Raw genomic sequence first — 12,491 nt, forward strand, 5'->3', positions numbered from 1 at the left:
CCCTTCTTGACCCCCTATTTCTCTTTCCTTTTCTCTGTAGTCACTTTGCTTCAAATCTTTCCTCTTTGTGATCATTTTGGGCTTTCTTTCATCTATTGCTATCCATCTTCTATTTCTATTTCCAGTTGTGTTGTTTCTGATGGCAGTTTCCCTAGTAACCTCATGCTGTTTGTTTAACAGGATCCTTCCATGCACAGATGAGCTGTGCATTGGAACTCACATGAAGGATTTTCTTCTATTCCTATGACTATTTTATTCTTGGATAAATTTTTATCCTTTTCATGCTATGTCCTTTCTTTTCTGTCCTTTGCACCCACCCTCTGAATTATTTTGCATATTTGGTATGCCTTCCCTCCTACTTAGAATTCAAGTTGGTTTTCCAGAGTGGTTAACTTTGAGAACTCAGTCTCTGGGCATGGAGAGTAGCACGGGTATATAGAGCTCAACCGAGCTGACATGAGCTCTGATGGCTGAAGAATATCCTGCACAGGCGTTCACATTGGAAGCAATGATTTGGCCCTTGATCCCCTTACCAACCCCCTCTGCCATTCCCTATAGCTCATGCTCCTACAGTCATGCAGTTCTTCCTGCTGTTCTCTCAAGAACTCCAAACATGTTTCTGCCTCAGGACCTTTGCACTTGATGTTCTCTCTGCTAGGAATATTCTTTCCCATGTATTGTGTTTCTTGCTCCTTCAGTTCATTCAGCTACTACTTTATGGCTCTGCTCAAACATTGTCTCCTCTGAAAAGTGTTCCAAGGTACACCCTCTCCCCATGCAACAATGACTTTCTATGTTATTACCCTGTTTTATCTTCTTAATAACATATTTAACCAGCACTGATATGTTACTCTATTTTCTATCTCATATTGTTTTTCTTTAGCCACTAGAAAGCTCCCATTAAAGGGAAAGGAGTTGCCCTATAGCATTCTCATGTATTCAACTCCAAATACAGCTCAATACATTGTCAATAAGTTATCGAAAATGGATAAATGAACTAAGTATTTGCTCCTTATATTAGGGTATAATTCAGAATGCACAATATTTATAAGTTATAGTTGATAGAAATGTGTCCTTTCCTTTCTTTATCTGTCATTAAACAGATGGCTGTTTTGTTATTTTAATTTTGTCTTATTTTGCTTTCCTGAATTTTTCCAATCTAATGAAAGGAAGGGCAAATGATGTGAAACTCAGAAAACAACTCTGGAAATGATTCAAGTAGATAGTACACATAAGAATTGCTTTTTTTTGAGCACCTACCTTCATACAGTATGCTCTTTCATTATACAGATTAATAGATTAATATTAATTTCTTTAACAACCGTATAGTTTTTATCCCACTTTTAACAAATGAGAAAACTGAGACTTAAAAAACATAGTTTATATAACTTACACATGCTAGAAAAGTGATTAAAATTGAGGGTTTCCTTATCCCACCACCTGCAATCCTTTTAAAATGCTAAGCTTAACAACTATGAGAGGACAAAAGGGGCAGGGTTCTATACATTATTTTTCTCAAAAGAACACAGTGATCCGTTTACAGATGCAGGAGGGAAGGAGAGAGGACACTGGAGACACACTGATCCGATTCTGCTTTAATGTCACTACTTGGAACAAATTATTTAGGCTCTTTGAACATTTGTTTTAAAAATATGTATCTGGTAGTCAAGATATTTCCTAAATGTTTGGTAAATAAATTTTATCAATGCATGAATCAGTGGAATTCAGTGGATGGTCACTAAGTTCCCTCCTAACATCAAGACAAGCTGGCACAGATGTAATAAATCATTTGTGATGCCTAAATAGGCCCCTTCCAGCTTTTATATGAAAACAGTATGGGTCATGGACTCATTTTTAGCTCTGTTTCAGTCTAATTATACCAACCTTTCAAGGTTTTCAAGAGACGATTTATACCTGACACATTAACCTAATCTGGAAAAGCTCTGTGCAAAGCCATGGAGGATGGCTTCAGTGTTGCCACAGAAATTAGCAAATTCTATGCTATCTAGCAAAAGTAAAGTTCTGGGGAAAACCCAGTTTCCATGTCCTAAGAGAGTTTTCATGTGCTAGCACTTTTACAAACGCATTCAAATTGTACTTTGCTCATATTTTCAAAAAACATCCAATCAATTTCAATGAATACATTTTAAAAAATAGAGATAAATATAACTCTCCAGGATTCAAATTTACAAAGAGAAAGGAAGCAATAGACTGCATTCAGGCTTTGTTGTGGGATACTGTTATTCTGAATTAAAATCATCCTTTCCTTTTCTACCACAGCAAGTGTCAGTTCCTTAGAGATTTCTATCACGCTTACACCCATTTCAGATGGTCTGAGTTAATAGTGGAAACAAGGTCATAACAAGGTGCCCTGACTCCTAGGCCTGAGTTCCTATGTTCTTGGTTTCCTAACTGCTATGATAAATACCACCCAGTGGGTCAGCTTAAATGATGGGAATTTATTGGCCCACAGTTTTGAGGCTAGAAGTCCAAAACTGAGACATCAGCAAAGCAATGCTTCCTTCCCAGAATCTGTAACATCACAGTTCTGGCTGCCTGCAATCCTTGGGGCCTGGTGGCCTGCATCTCCACCGCGCATGGCCTGGTACTGTCCTCTGCTTTCTCTTCTGGGTTCCCTTAACTTCTGGCTGCTCCCCTGACTTTCTCTCCCTTGCTTATGTCCAGATTACAAAGGACTTCGGTAATCTGGAGTAAGACCTGTTTCAAATTAAACTCGTTTTGAATTTGGGTCTTACTGGCAGTCAGGTACCGCATGGTGGGATACCGGGATGATAATGCATGATAAAAGACAGTTAATTACCCACAGGCCTCAGAAAGAGAGGGGTGCCATGAGGACATGATGGGAAGCGCAACTGGCACAGGTGGCACAACCAAGGAGCAGGGACCACACAAGCAAACTTGTGCCTTTATTGTGGTCCAGGGGTGGAGGTTGGTAGATGTCCCACTGGAGTCAAGTATTGGTTAGTTTGAAACAAACACATGAAAGGGAAAAGAAACAGGGGGATCTGAGGGCAGTGGGGATGGTTTGGGGCCAGTTGTGGGTTTGCGGAGAGGTGTGTGGGTGGTGGCCGCAGAGTAAGTATGGGCTCTGGGAAAGTTTCTCCCCTAGGTCTGGAAAACTATTTATTAACCAGGCCAAACTTCTCACTGAGACAAGTGGCTTAGCAGAAGTGAGATAGATACCCAGGCAGCACACATAATTTTGGTAGTTAGGACAAGGCCCGACCTCATTCATTTGAGCCACACATTAACTAAAATAACATTTTCAGGAGATCCTATTAACAATGGGTTCACACCCACAGGAATGTGGGTCAATGTATTAGTTAGGGTTCTCTAGAGAAACAGAATCAACAGGGAACACTTGCAAATATAAAATTTATGGAAGTGTCTCATGTGACCGTAGGAACGCAGAGTCCAAAATCCACAGGGCAGGCTGCGAAGCCAATGACTCCGATGGATGGCCTGGATGAACTCCACAGGAGAGGCTCACCAGCCAAAGCAGGAATGGGACCTGTCTCTTCTGAGTCTTCCTTAAAAGGCTTCCCATGATTGCATTTAGCATCACTAATTGCAGAAGACACTCCCCTTTGGCTGATTACAAATGGAATCAGCTGTGGATGTAGCTGACGTGATCATGACCTAAGCCTATGAAATGTCCTCATTGCAACAGACAGGCCAGCGCTTGCCCAATCAGATGAACAGGTACCACAACTTGGTCAAGTTGACACCTGTCCCTAACCATGACAGTCCACCCCTTGTCAACTTGGCACATATATATATATATCACCTTAGACCATACTTAATTTCCAAATGAAAACAAATAAGCACACATTTTTTCTTTTACCTGACAATACTCAACTGTCCTGCATATAACTGGAAACACATTAAATCTCTCCAGAATAGGGTGCAAATCCTTGGGCAACATTCATTCTTAAACTTGATATCTTACAACTTAAATAGTATAACACGAACAAAACAGCATTACAATCCTCGTTTCTGTAACTGATCACATGGTCGAAGTTCGTATTTATCACTACCTTCTTCCACTACCCATTCCATGTTCCCTTTCCCCTCAGCAAGCACTTTAGCTGGCTGTGGTTCTTTGCCTGGTGGGGTGACCCAAACCTTCATTCCTGAAGTCTCAGAGCCATTAGTGGTCCTGCCTGGATTGTGTTGTTGCAGTTTTCCATTGATTTTAATCACAGGGCATGGTAGTACTAATAGACGCCCCAGGGGATCTCCTATATTCCAAGAAAACTCTTCTTTACCTCCATTATGTAGTTGCAGTCCTACTTCCTTCTGATAGTCAGGGTCAATTACCCCAGACAATAATGTAATCCCCTTCTTGGTGTGTTGATCCAGAGGCATAAGTAGCCCAAAGTGGCCAGGTGGCAATCTTAACTTCCAGTTCAGTGGTATCATTGTTGTTTCTCCTGGAGGAAGCACACCCCGTTTTGGAACTAAAACCTGTAGACAAGCAGAACTCAGGGTAGCAGGGACAGGAAGCAAAAATTTTCCTAGTGGATCACTGGGAGTAATAGTGAGTGGCACCACACCCATTTCCACCCCTTGGTTCCTGGACCCATGGATCCTGGCTATGGGAGAAACAGCACCATACAGCGGACACTGATTCAGAGCATACACAGCTTCCTGGAGAACATTACCCCAGCCTTTCAAGTTTTCACCACCTAGTTGGCACTGTAATTGAGTTTTCAAAAGGCCATTCCACCGTTCTATCAATCCAGCTGCTTTTGGATGATGGGGAACATGGTAAGACCAGAGAATTCCATGAGCATGTGCCCATTCCCGCACTTCATTTGCTGTGAAGTGTGTTCCTTGATCCGAAGCAATGCTATGTGGAATACCATGACAATGGATAAGGCATTCTGTAAGCCCACTGGCAGAAGCATTGTGTGTGGGGAAAGCAAACCCATATCCAGACTATGTGTCTATTCCAGTTAGAACAAATCGCTGCCCCTTCCATGAAGGGAGTGGTCCAATGTAATCAACCTGCCACCATGTAGCTGGCTGGTCACCTCGGGGAATGGTGCCATATCGGGGGCTGAGTGTGGGTCTCTGCTGCTGGCAGATTGGGCACTCAGCAGTGGCTGTAGCCAGGTCAGCCTTGGTGAGTGGAAGTCCATGTTGCTGAGCCCATGCATAACCTCCATCCCTACCACCATGACCACTTTGTTCATGAGCCCATTGGGCAATAACAGGAGTTGCTGGGGAAACAGGCTGACTGGTATCCATAGAACGGGTCATCTTATCCACTTGATTATTAAAATCTTCCTCTGCTGAAGTTACCCTCTGGTGTGCATTCACATGGGACACAAATATCTTCATGTTTTTAGCCCACTCAGAAAGGTCTATCTACATACTTCTTCCCCAAACCTCTTTGTCACCAATTTTCCAATTATGGTCTTTCCAAGTCCCTGACCATCCAGCCAAACCATTAGCAACAGCCCATGAGTCAGTATACAAACACACCTCTGGCCAGTTTTCTTTCCAAGCAAAATGAACAACCAGGTGCACTGCTCGAAGTTCTCCCCACTGGGAGGATTTCCCCTCACCACTGTCCTTCAAGGACACCCCAGAAAGGGGATGTAATGCTGCAGCTGTCCACTTTCGGGTGGTACCTGCATATCATGCTGAACCATCTGTAAACCAGGCCCGAGTTTTCTCTTCCTCAGTCATTTCACTGTAAGGAACCCCCCAAGAGGCCATAGCTCTGGTCTGGGAAAGAGAAGGTAATGTGGCAGCAGGAGTGGAAACCATGGGCATTTGTGCCACTTCTTCATGTAACTTACTTGTGCCTTCAGGACCTGCTCTGGCTCTATCTCATATATACCATTTCCGCTTTACAATACAGTGCTGCTGTGCACGCCCAACTTTATGGCTTGGTGGGTCAGACAACACCCAACTCATGATGGGCAACTCAGGTCTCATGGTAACTTGGTGGCCCATGGTTAAGTGTTCAGTCTCTACTAAGGCCCAGTAGCAGGCCAAAAGCTGTTTCTCAAAAGGAGAGTAGTTATCTGCAGCAGATGGTAAGGCTTTGCTCCAAAATCCTAAGGGTCTGCGTTGTGATTCTCCTATTGGGGCCTGCCAAAGGCTCCAGACAGCATCTCTATTTGCCACTGACACTTCCAGCACCATTGGATCTGCTGGATCATACGGCCCAAGTGGCAGAGCAGCTTGCACAGCAGCCTGGACCTGTTGCAGAGCCTCCTCTTGTTCAGGTCCCCACTCAAAATTAGCAGCTTTTCTGGTCACTCAATAAATGGGCCAGAGTAGCACACCCAAATGAGGAATATGTTGTCACCAAAATCCAAAAAGACCAACTAGGTGTTGTGCCTCTTTTTTGGTTGTGGGAGGGGCCAGATGCAGCAATTTATCTTTCACCTTAGAAGAGATATCTTGACATGCCCCACAGCACTGGACACCTAGAAATTTTATTGAGGTGGAAGGCCCCTGTATTTTTGTTGGATTTATCTCCCATCCTCTGACACGCAAATGCCTTACCAGTAAATCTAGACTGGCTGCTACTTCTTGCTCACTAGGTCCAATCAACATGATATCATCAATATAATGGACCAGTGTGATGTCTTGTGGGAGGGAGAAACGATCAAGGTCTCTGCGAACAATTTTATGACATAGGGCTGGAGAGTTGATATACCCCTGAGGTAGGACAGTGAAAGTATATTGCTGACCTTGCCAGCTGAAAGCAAACTGTTTCTGGTAGTCCTTACTAATAGCTATTGAGAAAAAAGCATTTGCCAGATCAATAGCTGCATACCAGGTACCAGGGGATGTATTGATTTGCTCAAGCAATGATACTACATCTGGAACAGCAGCTGCAATTGGAGTTACCACCTGGTTGAGTTTACAATAATCCACTGTCATTCTCCAAGACCCATCTGTTTTCTGCACAGGCCAAATAGGAGAGTTGAACGGGGATGTGGTGGGAATCACCACCCCTGCATCTTTCAAGTCCTTAAGAGTGGCAGTAATCTCTGCAATCTCTCCAGGAATACGGTATTGCTTTTGATTTACTATTTTGCTTGGTGGAGGCAGTTCTAGTGGCTTCCACTTGGCCTTTCCCACCATAATAGCCCTCACTGCCCGAGTTAGAGAACCAACGTGGGGATTCTGCCAGTTGCTCAGTATGTCTATGCCAATTATACATTCCGGAACTGGGGAAATAACTACAGGATGGGTCCGGGGGCCCACTGGACCCACTGTGAGACGGACCTGAGCTAAAACTCCATTGATCACCTGGCCTCCATAAGCCCCCACTCTGACTGGTGGTCCAGAGTGACGTTTTGGGTCCCCTGGAATTAATGTCACTTCTGAACCAGTGTCTAATAATCCCCAAAATATCTGATCATTTCCTTTTCCCCAATGCACAGTTACCCTGGTAAAAGGCCGTCAGTCTCCTTGGGGAAGACTTAGAGGAAGGTTAACAGTATAAATTTGTGGCAGTGTAACAGGTTTCTCCCCCATAGGGACCTGGCCTCCCCTTCATTCAAGGGGCTCAGGGTCTGTAAACTGTTTCAAGTCTGGAAATTGGTTAAGGGGCCGTGACTCTGTGTTTTTGTAATTCAGGTTAGACTTCGGTTCCCTTGACCTAGAACTCTTTTGTTTATACAGCTCCAATAAGAATTTAGTAGACTGCCCTTCTATTGTATTTCTAGGCACCCCATGATTTACTAGCCAATGCCACAAATCTCTGCATGTCATATAATTTTGATGCCTCCTTTGAGTTTGTTGTCTGTTATAATAGCTGCGTCTACCCTGTCTTTGGTGATTAAGTGCTGCCACCTGGCTTCTGCCAACTTGGGATCCTGTCATCCCCATTGTGTTTAAGGATTCCAGCTCAGTGACAGCAGTTCCTACAGTAATATCTGACCTACAGAGAAGTGCAACCACAGAGCTCTTGAGGGATGATGGTGCTAGTCTCACAAACTTATTTCTCACTGTTCTGGTAAAAGGTGCATCCTCTGGACATTCCTGGGGTGTAAGAGCAGGCTTTGCATGATAAATCCACTCTAACATCCCAATCTCTCTAAGCCTCTGGATCCCCTCATCTACATTATACCAGGGCAGTTCTGGCATTTCAACCTCAGGTAATGTTGGCCACCTTTTGATCCATGTTTCAACCAACCACCCAAACAAGCTGTTAACACCTTTTCTAACTGCTCAAGCTATAACATTGAATGCAGAATCTCTGCTTAGTGGGCCCATATCAATAAATTCAGCCTGATCCAGCCTTATATTCCTCCCACCATTATCCCACACTCTTAAAATCCATTGCCACACATATTCCCCTGATTTCTGTCTATATAAATTGGAAAACTCATACAGTTCTTTTGGAGTATAACGTACCTCCTCATGTGTGATACTTTGTACCTCACCTTTAGGGGCCTGTTGGGACTTTAGTCTAGTTATAGGTCTAGAAGAAATGAGGGGTGGTGGGGGTGGGTCATGAAAAGAATTAGAAACATCTTCCAAGCCATTTGCTTCAGGGCTTTCATTTGCAGTTTCATCTGGTGAAACAGGATTAATAACTCTAGGACTAATCCCTTCAGGAGGAGGTTGGGTGGCCAATTCCTCAAGACAGGCTGGAGGTGGGGCGGCTATGTCCTCAGGGCAGACTATTACAGGGTTATCTAAAGAAGGCTCAGCATGGTCTAGGGTTTCAACCTCACCCCCAACATCATTATCAATCCATATGTCACCATCCCATTTTTCAGGGTCCCACTCCTTTCCAATCAATGCCCTCACTTTAACGGCAGACACCATGCAAGACTGACATTTCAGTTTACGTTGTAAAGTTGCTCCTCTTACAATAAGATTCTGAGTCTGATTTTCAGAGATCTCAAGTCTACGGCTACAGGAAATAAGATTTTCCTTCAGGATACTCATAGAAACCTCTACATCTTTCAGACGGCTCTTAAGCTTCTCGTTTGAAGCCTTAAGCCCATCCCTTTCACCCTTTAATGTAGACAGTGTATCTAACAACAACCAACCAACATCTCTATAACTCTTATTTCTACAAAACTCTGTAAAGGAGGCAAAAACATTATCCCCCAGAGTCTGGCTTCGTACAAGCGAAGCATTAGGAGAATCGAATGATGATATTTTGACTATCTCCTTTGCCAACTCAGTCCATGGAAGGGGAGTGTCATTCTGATTATGGGAATCAGAGTCCTTAGTGTCTCTGAGTCCAGTCAGAGTAGAAAACCTTTCATAAAAACCCATTTTTAAGATTCTGTTCCTTAAGAACCACTCCCGGTACCAAGATGTATTAGTTAGGGTTCTCTAGAGAAACAGAACCAACAGGGAACACTTGCAAATATAAAATTTATGGAAGTGTCTCACGTGACTGTAGGAATGCAGAGTCCAAAATCCACAGGGCAGGCTGCGAAGCCGATGACTCCAATGGATGGCCTGGATGAACTCCACAGGAGAGGCTCACCAGCCAAAGCAGGAATGGGACCTGTCTCCTCTGAGTCTTCCTTAAAAGGCTTCCCATGATTGCATTTAGCATCACTAATTGCAGAAGACACTCCCCTTTGGCTGATTACAAATGGAATCAGCTGTGAATGTAGCTGACGTGATCATGACCTAATCCTATGAAATGTCCTCATTGCAATAGACAGGCCAGCGCTTGTCCAATCAGATGAACAGGTACCACAACTTGGTCAAGTTGACACCTGTCCCTAACCATGACAGTCAAGAATGAGAACAGATCTCAGTTGTGGTACATAATTCAATCCTCCACAGTTTGTAATCCTATCATATCTATGCTTATACCTATATCTATATGTATTATCATATCTAAATTTATTCTAATTACTCCATGTTGATATTTATATCTTTATATCCCCTACAGTAGGCTAAAGTCAGAGGCAAAATAGGATATGTCTACATTCTTTTGTCAGTCTTGTCTCTTGCAAAAGTCCCCAGAGAGCCAAATTCTATTACTTCCACACTTCATATTGGAAATGTTCAGAAGGTACAACTTTATCTCAACAGACACAGAACAATGGCTAATTCCCCTCCGCTAGTAAAGCCCAGGGTGATTCACCAAAAAAAGAAGCAAGGCCATAGGTTGTGTGGTAGAGGGGAAACTGTAGTATCAAATAGATACAGGTTCAAATTCTCTGATGCCATGTGAATTTGAATACATTATTAACCTCCTGTGCCTCAATCTCCTAAAACATAAAACATGTGTAAGAAAACTACCTCATAACTTTTTGCAAAGAATAAATGGGATAAAAAGCTTAGAAAGTTATTGAATAAATGTCAATCCCTCTTCCCTTTCTCCACAAACCACATTAGTTTATTAATTTAATCGACTAACATGTATTCATCCTGGACTTATGCCAGTGACTCTGCTGGACATTTAGGATTCAGGGATAGATAAGAGATGCTCCAATTTGCTCTCACGGAGCCTGTAATCTAAGAGGATAGAGTGAGAGTTAATGAGTAAAGACCTGTTACGAAGGAAACCTACGTTACAAATGGCATGATGAGAAACACGTATTACAAACCTATTAACTAGGAAACAAAGGTTTTTTTTTTAGAAATATCTCAGCTCATCTACCCATTGATAATTTCTGTACTGCTTTCCAAATTAAATTTGAGCATCTTTTTCCCTAACCTTTGCAAGCATTTTCCCACAAGGTACATCCAGAACTATCTATGAACTACCAAAATACAGTGAACTGGTTCTCCCATTTTCTATTCTATACTCTCGCTCCTATTTTCCTAGATGTATACCCTTTTAGTAAATTAAAATCTGCAACTATTTTTTAGATGCTAAGTATGTGCCAGGCATGTTAATACATCATCTGTAATTCTAAGAGCAACTGTATAAGATAGGAGTTCTTTCTATTTCATTTGCATGTATTGAAACTCAGAGAGTTAAACACTAGCTGTCACTTGGATTTCACTATGTCACCTAGTTGATAAGCTGCAGATGTATAGAATGAAGACTGATCATCCCAAAAGACACTCCCTACTGAGCCAGACATATAACCTTTTTTTTTTGTATGCTGTATGGTAGGAGCTACATTTCATTCTTTTTCCATGTGACCATCCTGTTATTGCAGCACCATTGTTGGATTTGTGTGGGGGGAGCCAGACTGGGGGTGGGGTAGTGCATGGGCTGGGAATCGAACCCGGGTCTCCCGCATGGCAGGTGAAAATTCTACCACTGAACTAACCTTACACCCCTGAGCTTATAACATTTGAATGGGTTTATCTATCTTGGAATTAGATAATTAGATTTAAACCATGTTTTATCTTGCCTTTCTAACTCAAGTACAAACATTTTTATAGGTCAAGAGTAGTATCTAACAATGTTTTGTATTTTTATTTAAGAAAGAGTATCATAGAACACAGATCCTTCTATGCAATAGACAACTAGTAAATAGTTATCAACTGACAGAGAGACAAGAAATGTGTTCTTACCTCCACAGTATTTATTTTATATATGCCATTATCCCTATGCCTATGCAGGATTTGCTCCTGTGTTGTCTACACGTGAGCTGAAATAACTAATCTACATTATCCTTTTTTGTTATTTTTTGCATTAAGTTTTTACAGAAGAAGTTCCCCTCAAAGGTATTGAAAATTTATGTTTCTTGTTGATGTTTTCTTCTGAACAGGTTTTGGCTTTTGGCAATAGCCCTAGTGGAAATAGTTTTAACCAATGAAGACATGATTATTTAAGATATTCCAATCTCTTTCTTTACATGATGATTAGGTACCCAGATAGAGGCTGGTGACACAAATATGCTTATGAAAAATAAAGAAACAGCAGATTTGTCTCCATAGATTGATGCCAATATTGGTCATACCCAATTCTGTCCATATCTCATTAAAAGGACTAGTAAATAAAGTATTTATGATACAATCACTGAACATACTGACTTTTTAAAATATAAAATACATCTAAAAGTCACTGACAGTACCCAGTAAAATTACACTAGCCCATAACCATATATTAGCCTTCATTATAGAAGAGTGAATACAAATCACACACTATCCTGTTCCAGAATAAGCAAACTTTTTTGCAGCCCCTCACTGTACCCAGAACCCTTTCCTATTTTTTGAGCAGGACTTGCCAATGCTCTTTTGTGACATAATGTAGTTGAAAGTTCTCAAGCTATAAAGTCCAGCAGATCCTGGCTTAAATCCCAGTTCGCCTTTGCCAATTGTGTACTCTCAGGCAAAGTCTATAGCTATGGAATAGAATCTGAACTTACTTCCTTGTTTTTAATGTGGGAATATTAATTCCTATTATAAAGAGCTGTTTTGAGGATTCCAGAGATTATATATAAAACTCTTACAGTTCTTAGCATACAATGGATCAGAAAAAAATGTAACTTTTGGTTTTCTTCCTTCCCCTCATCAAGATAACATTAAATGAGAATGTTCTTTGTTTCTGTTTTCTGAAG

At 41.8% G+C, this 12,491-nt stretch overlaps 1 long non-coding RNA gene across 3 annotated transcripts in view; it reads right to left on the bottom strand.

The window, feature by feature from the left end:
- LOC143677586 (uncharacterized) overlaps nucleotides 1-12,491 on the bottom strand; it is a 137,949-nt gene that overhangs the window by 92,214 nt on the left and 33,244 nt on the right. The gene's annotated exons all lie outside the window — the stretch shown is intronic.

The sequence above is a fragment of the Tamandua tetradactyla genome, chromosome 3 (assembly GCF_023851605.1).
Source record: "Tamandua tetradactyla isolate mTamTet1 chromosome 3, mTamTet1.pri, whole genome shotgun sequence".
In the NCBI taxonomy this organism is placed as follows: Eukaryota; Metazoa; Chordata; class Mammalia; order Pilosa; family Myrmecophagidae; genus Tamandua; species Tamandua tetradactyla.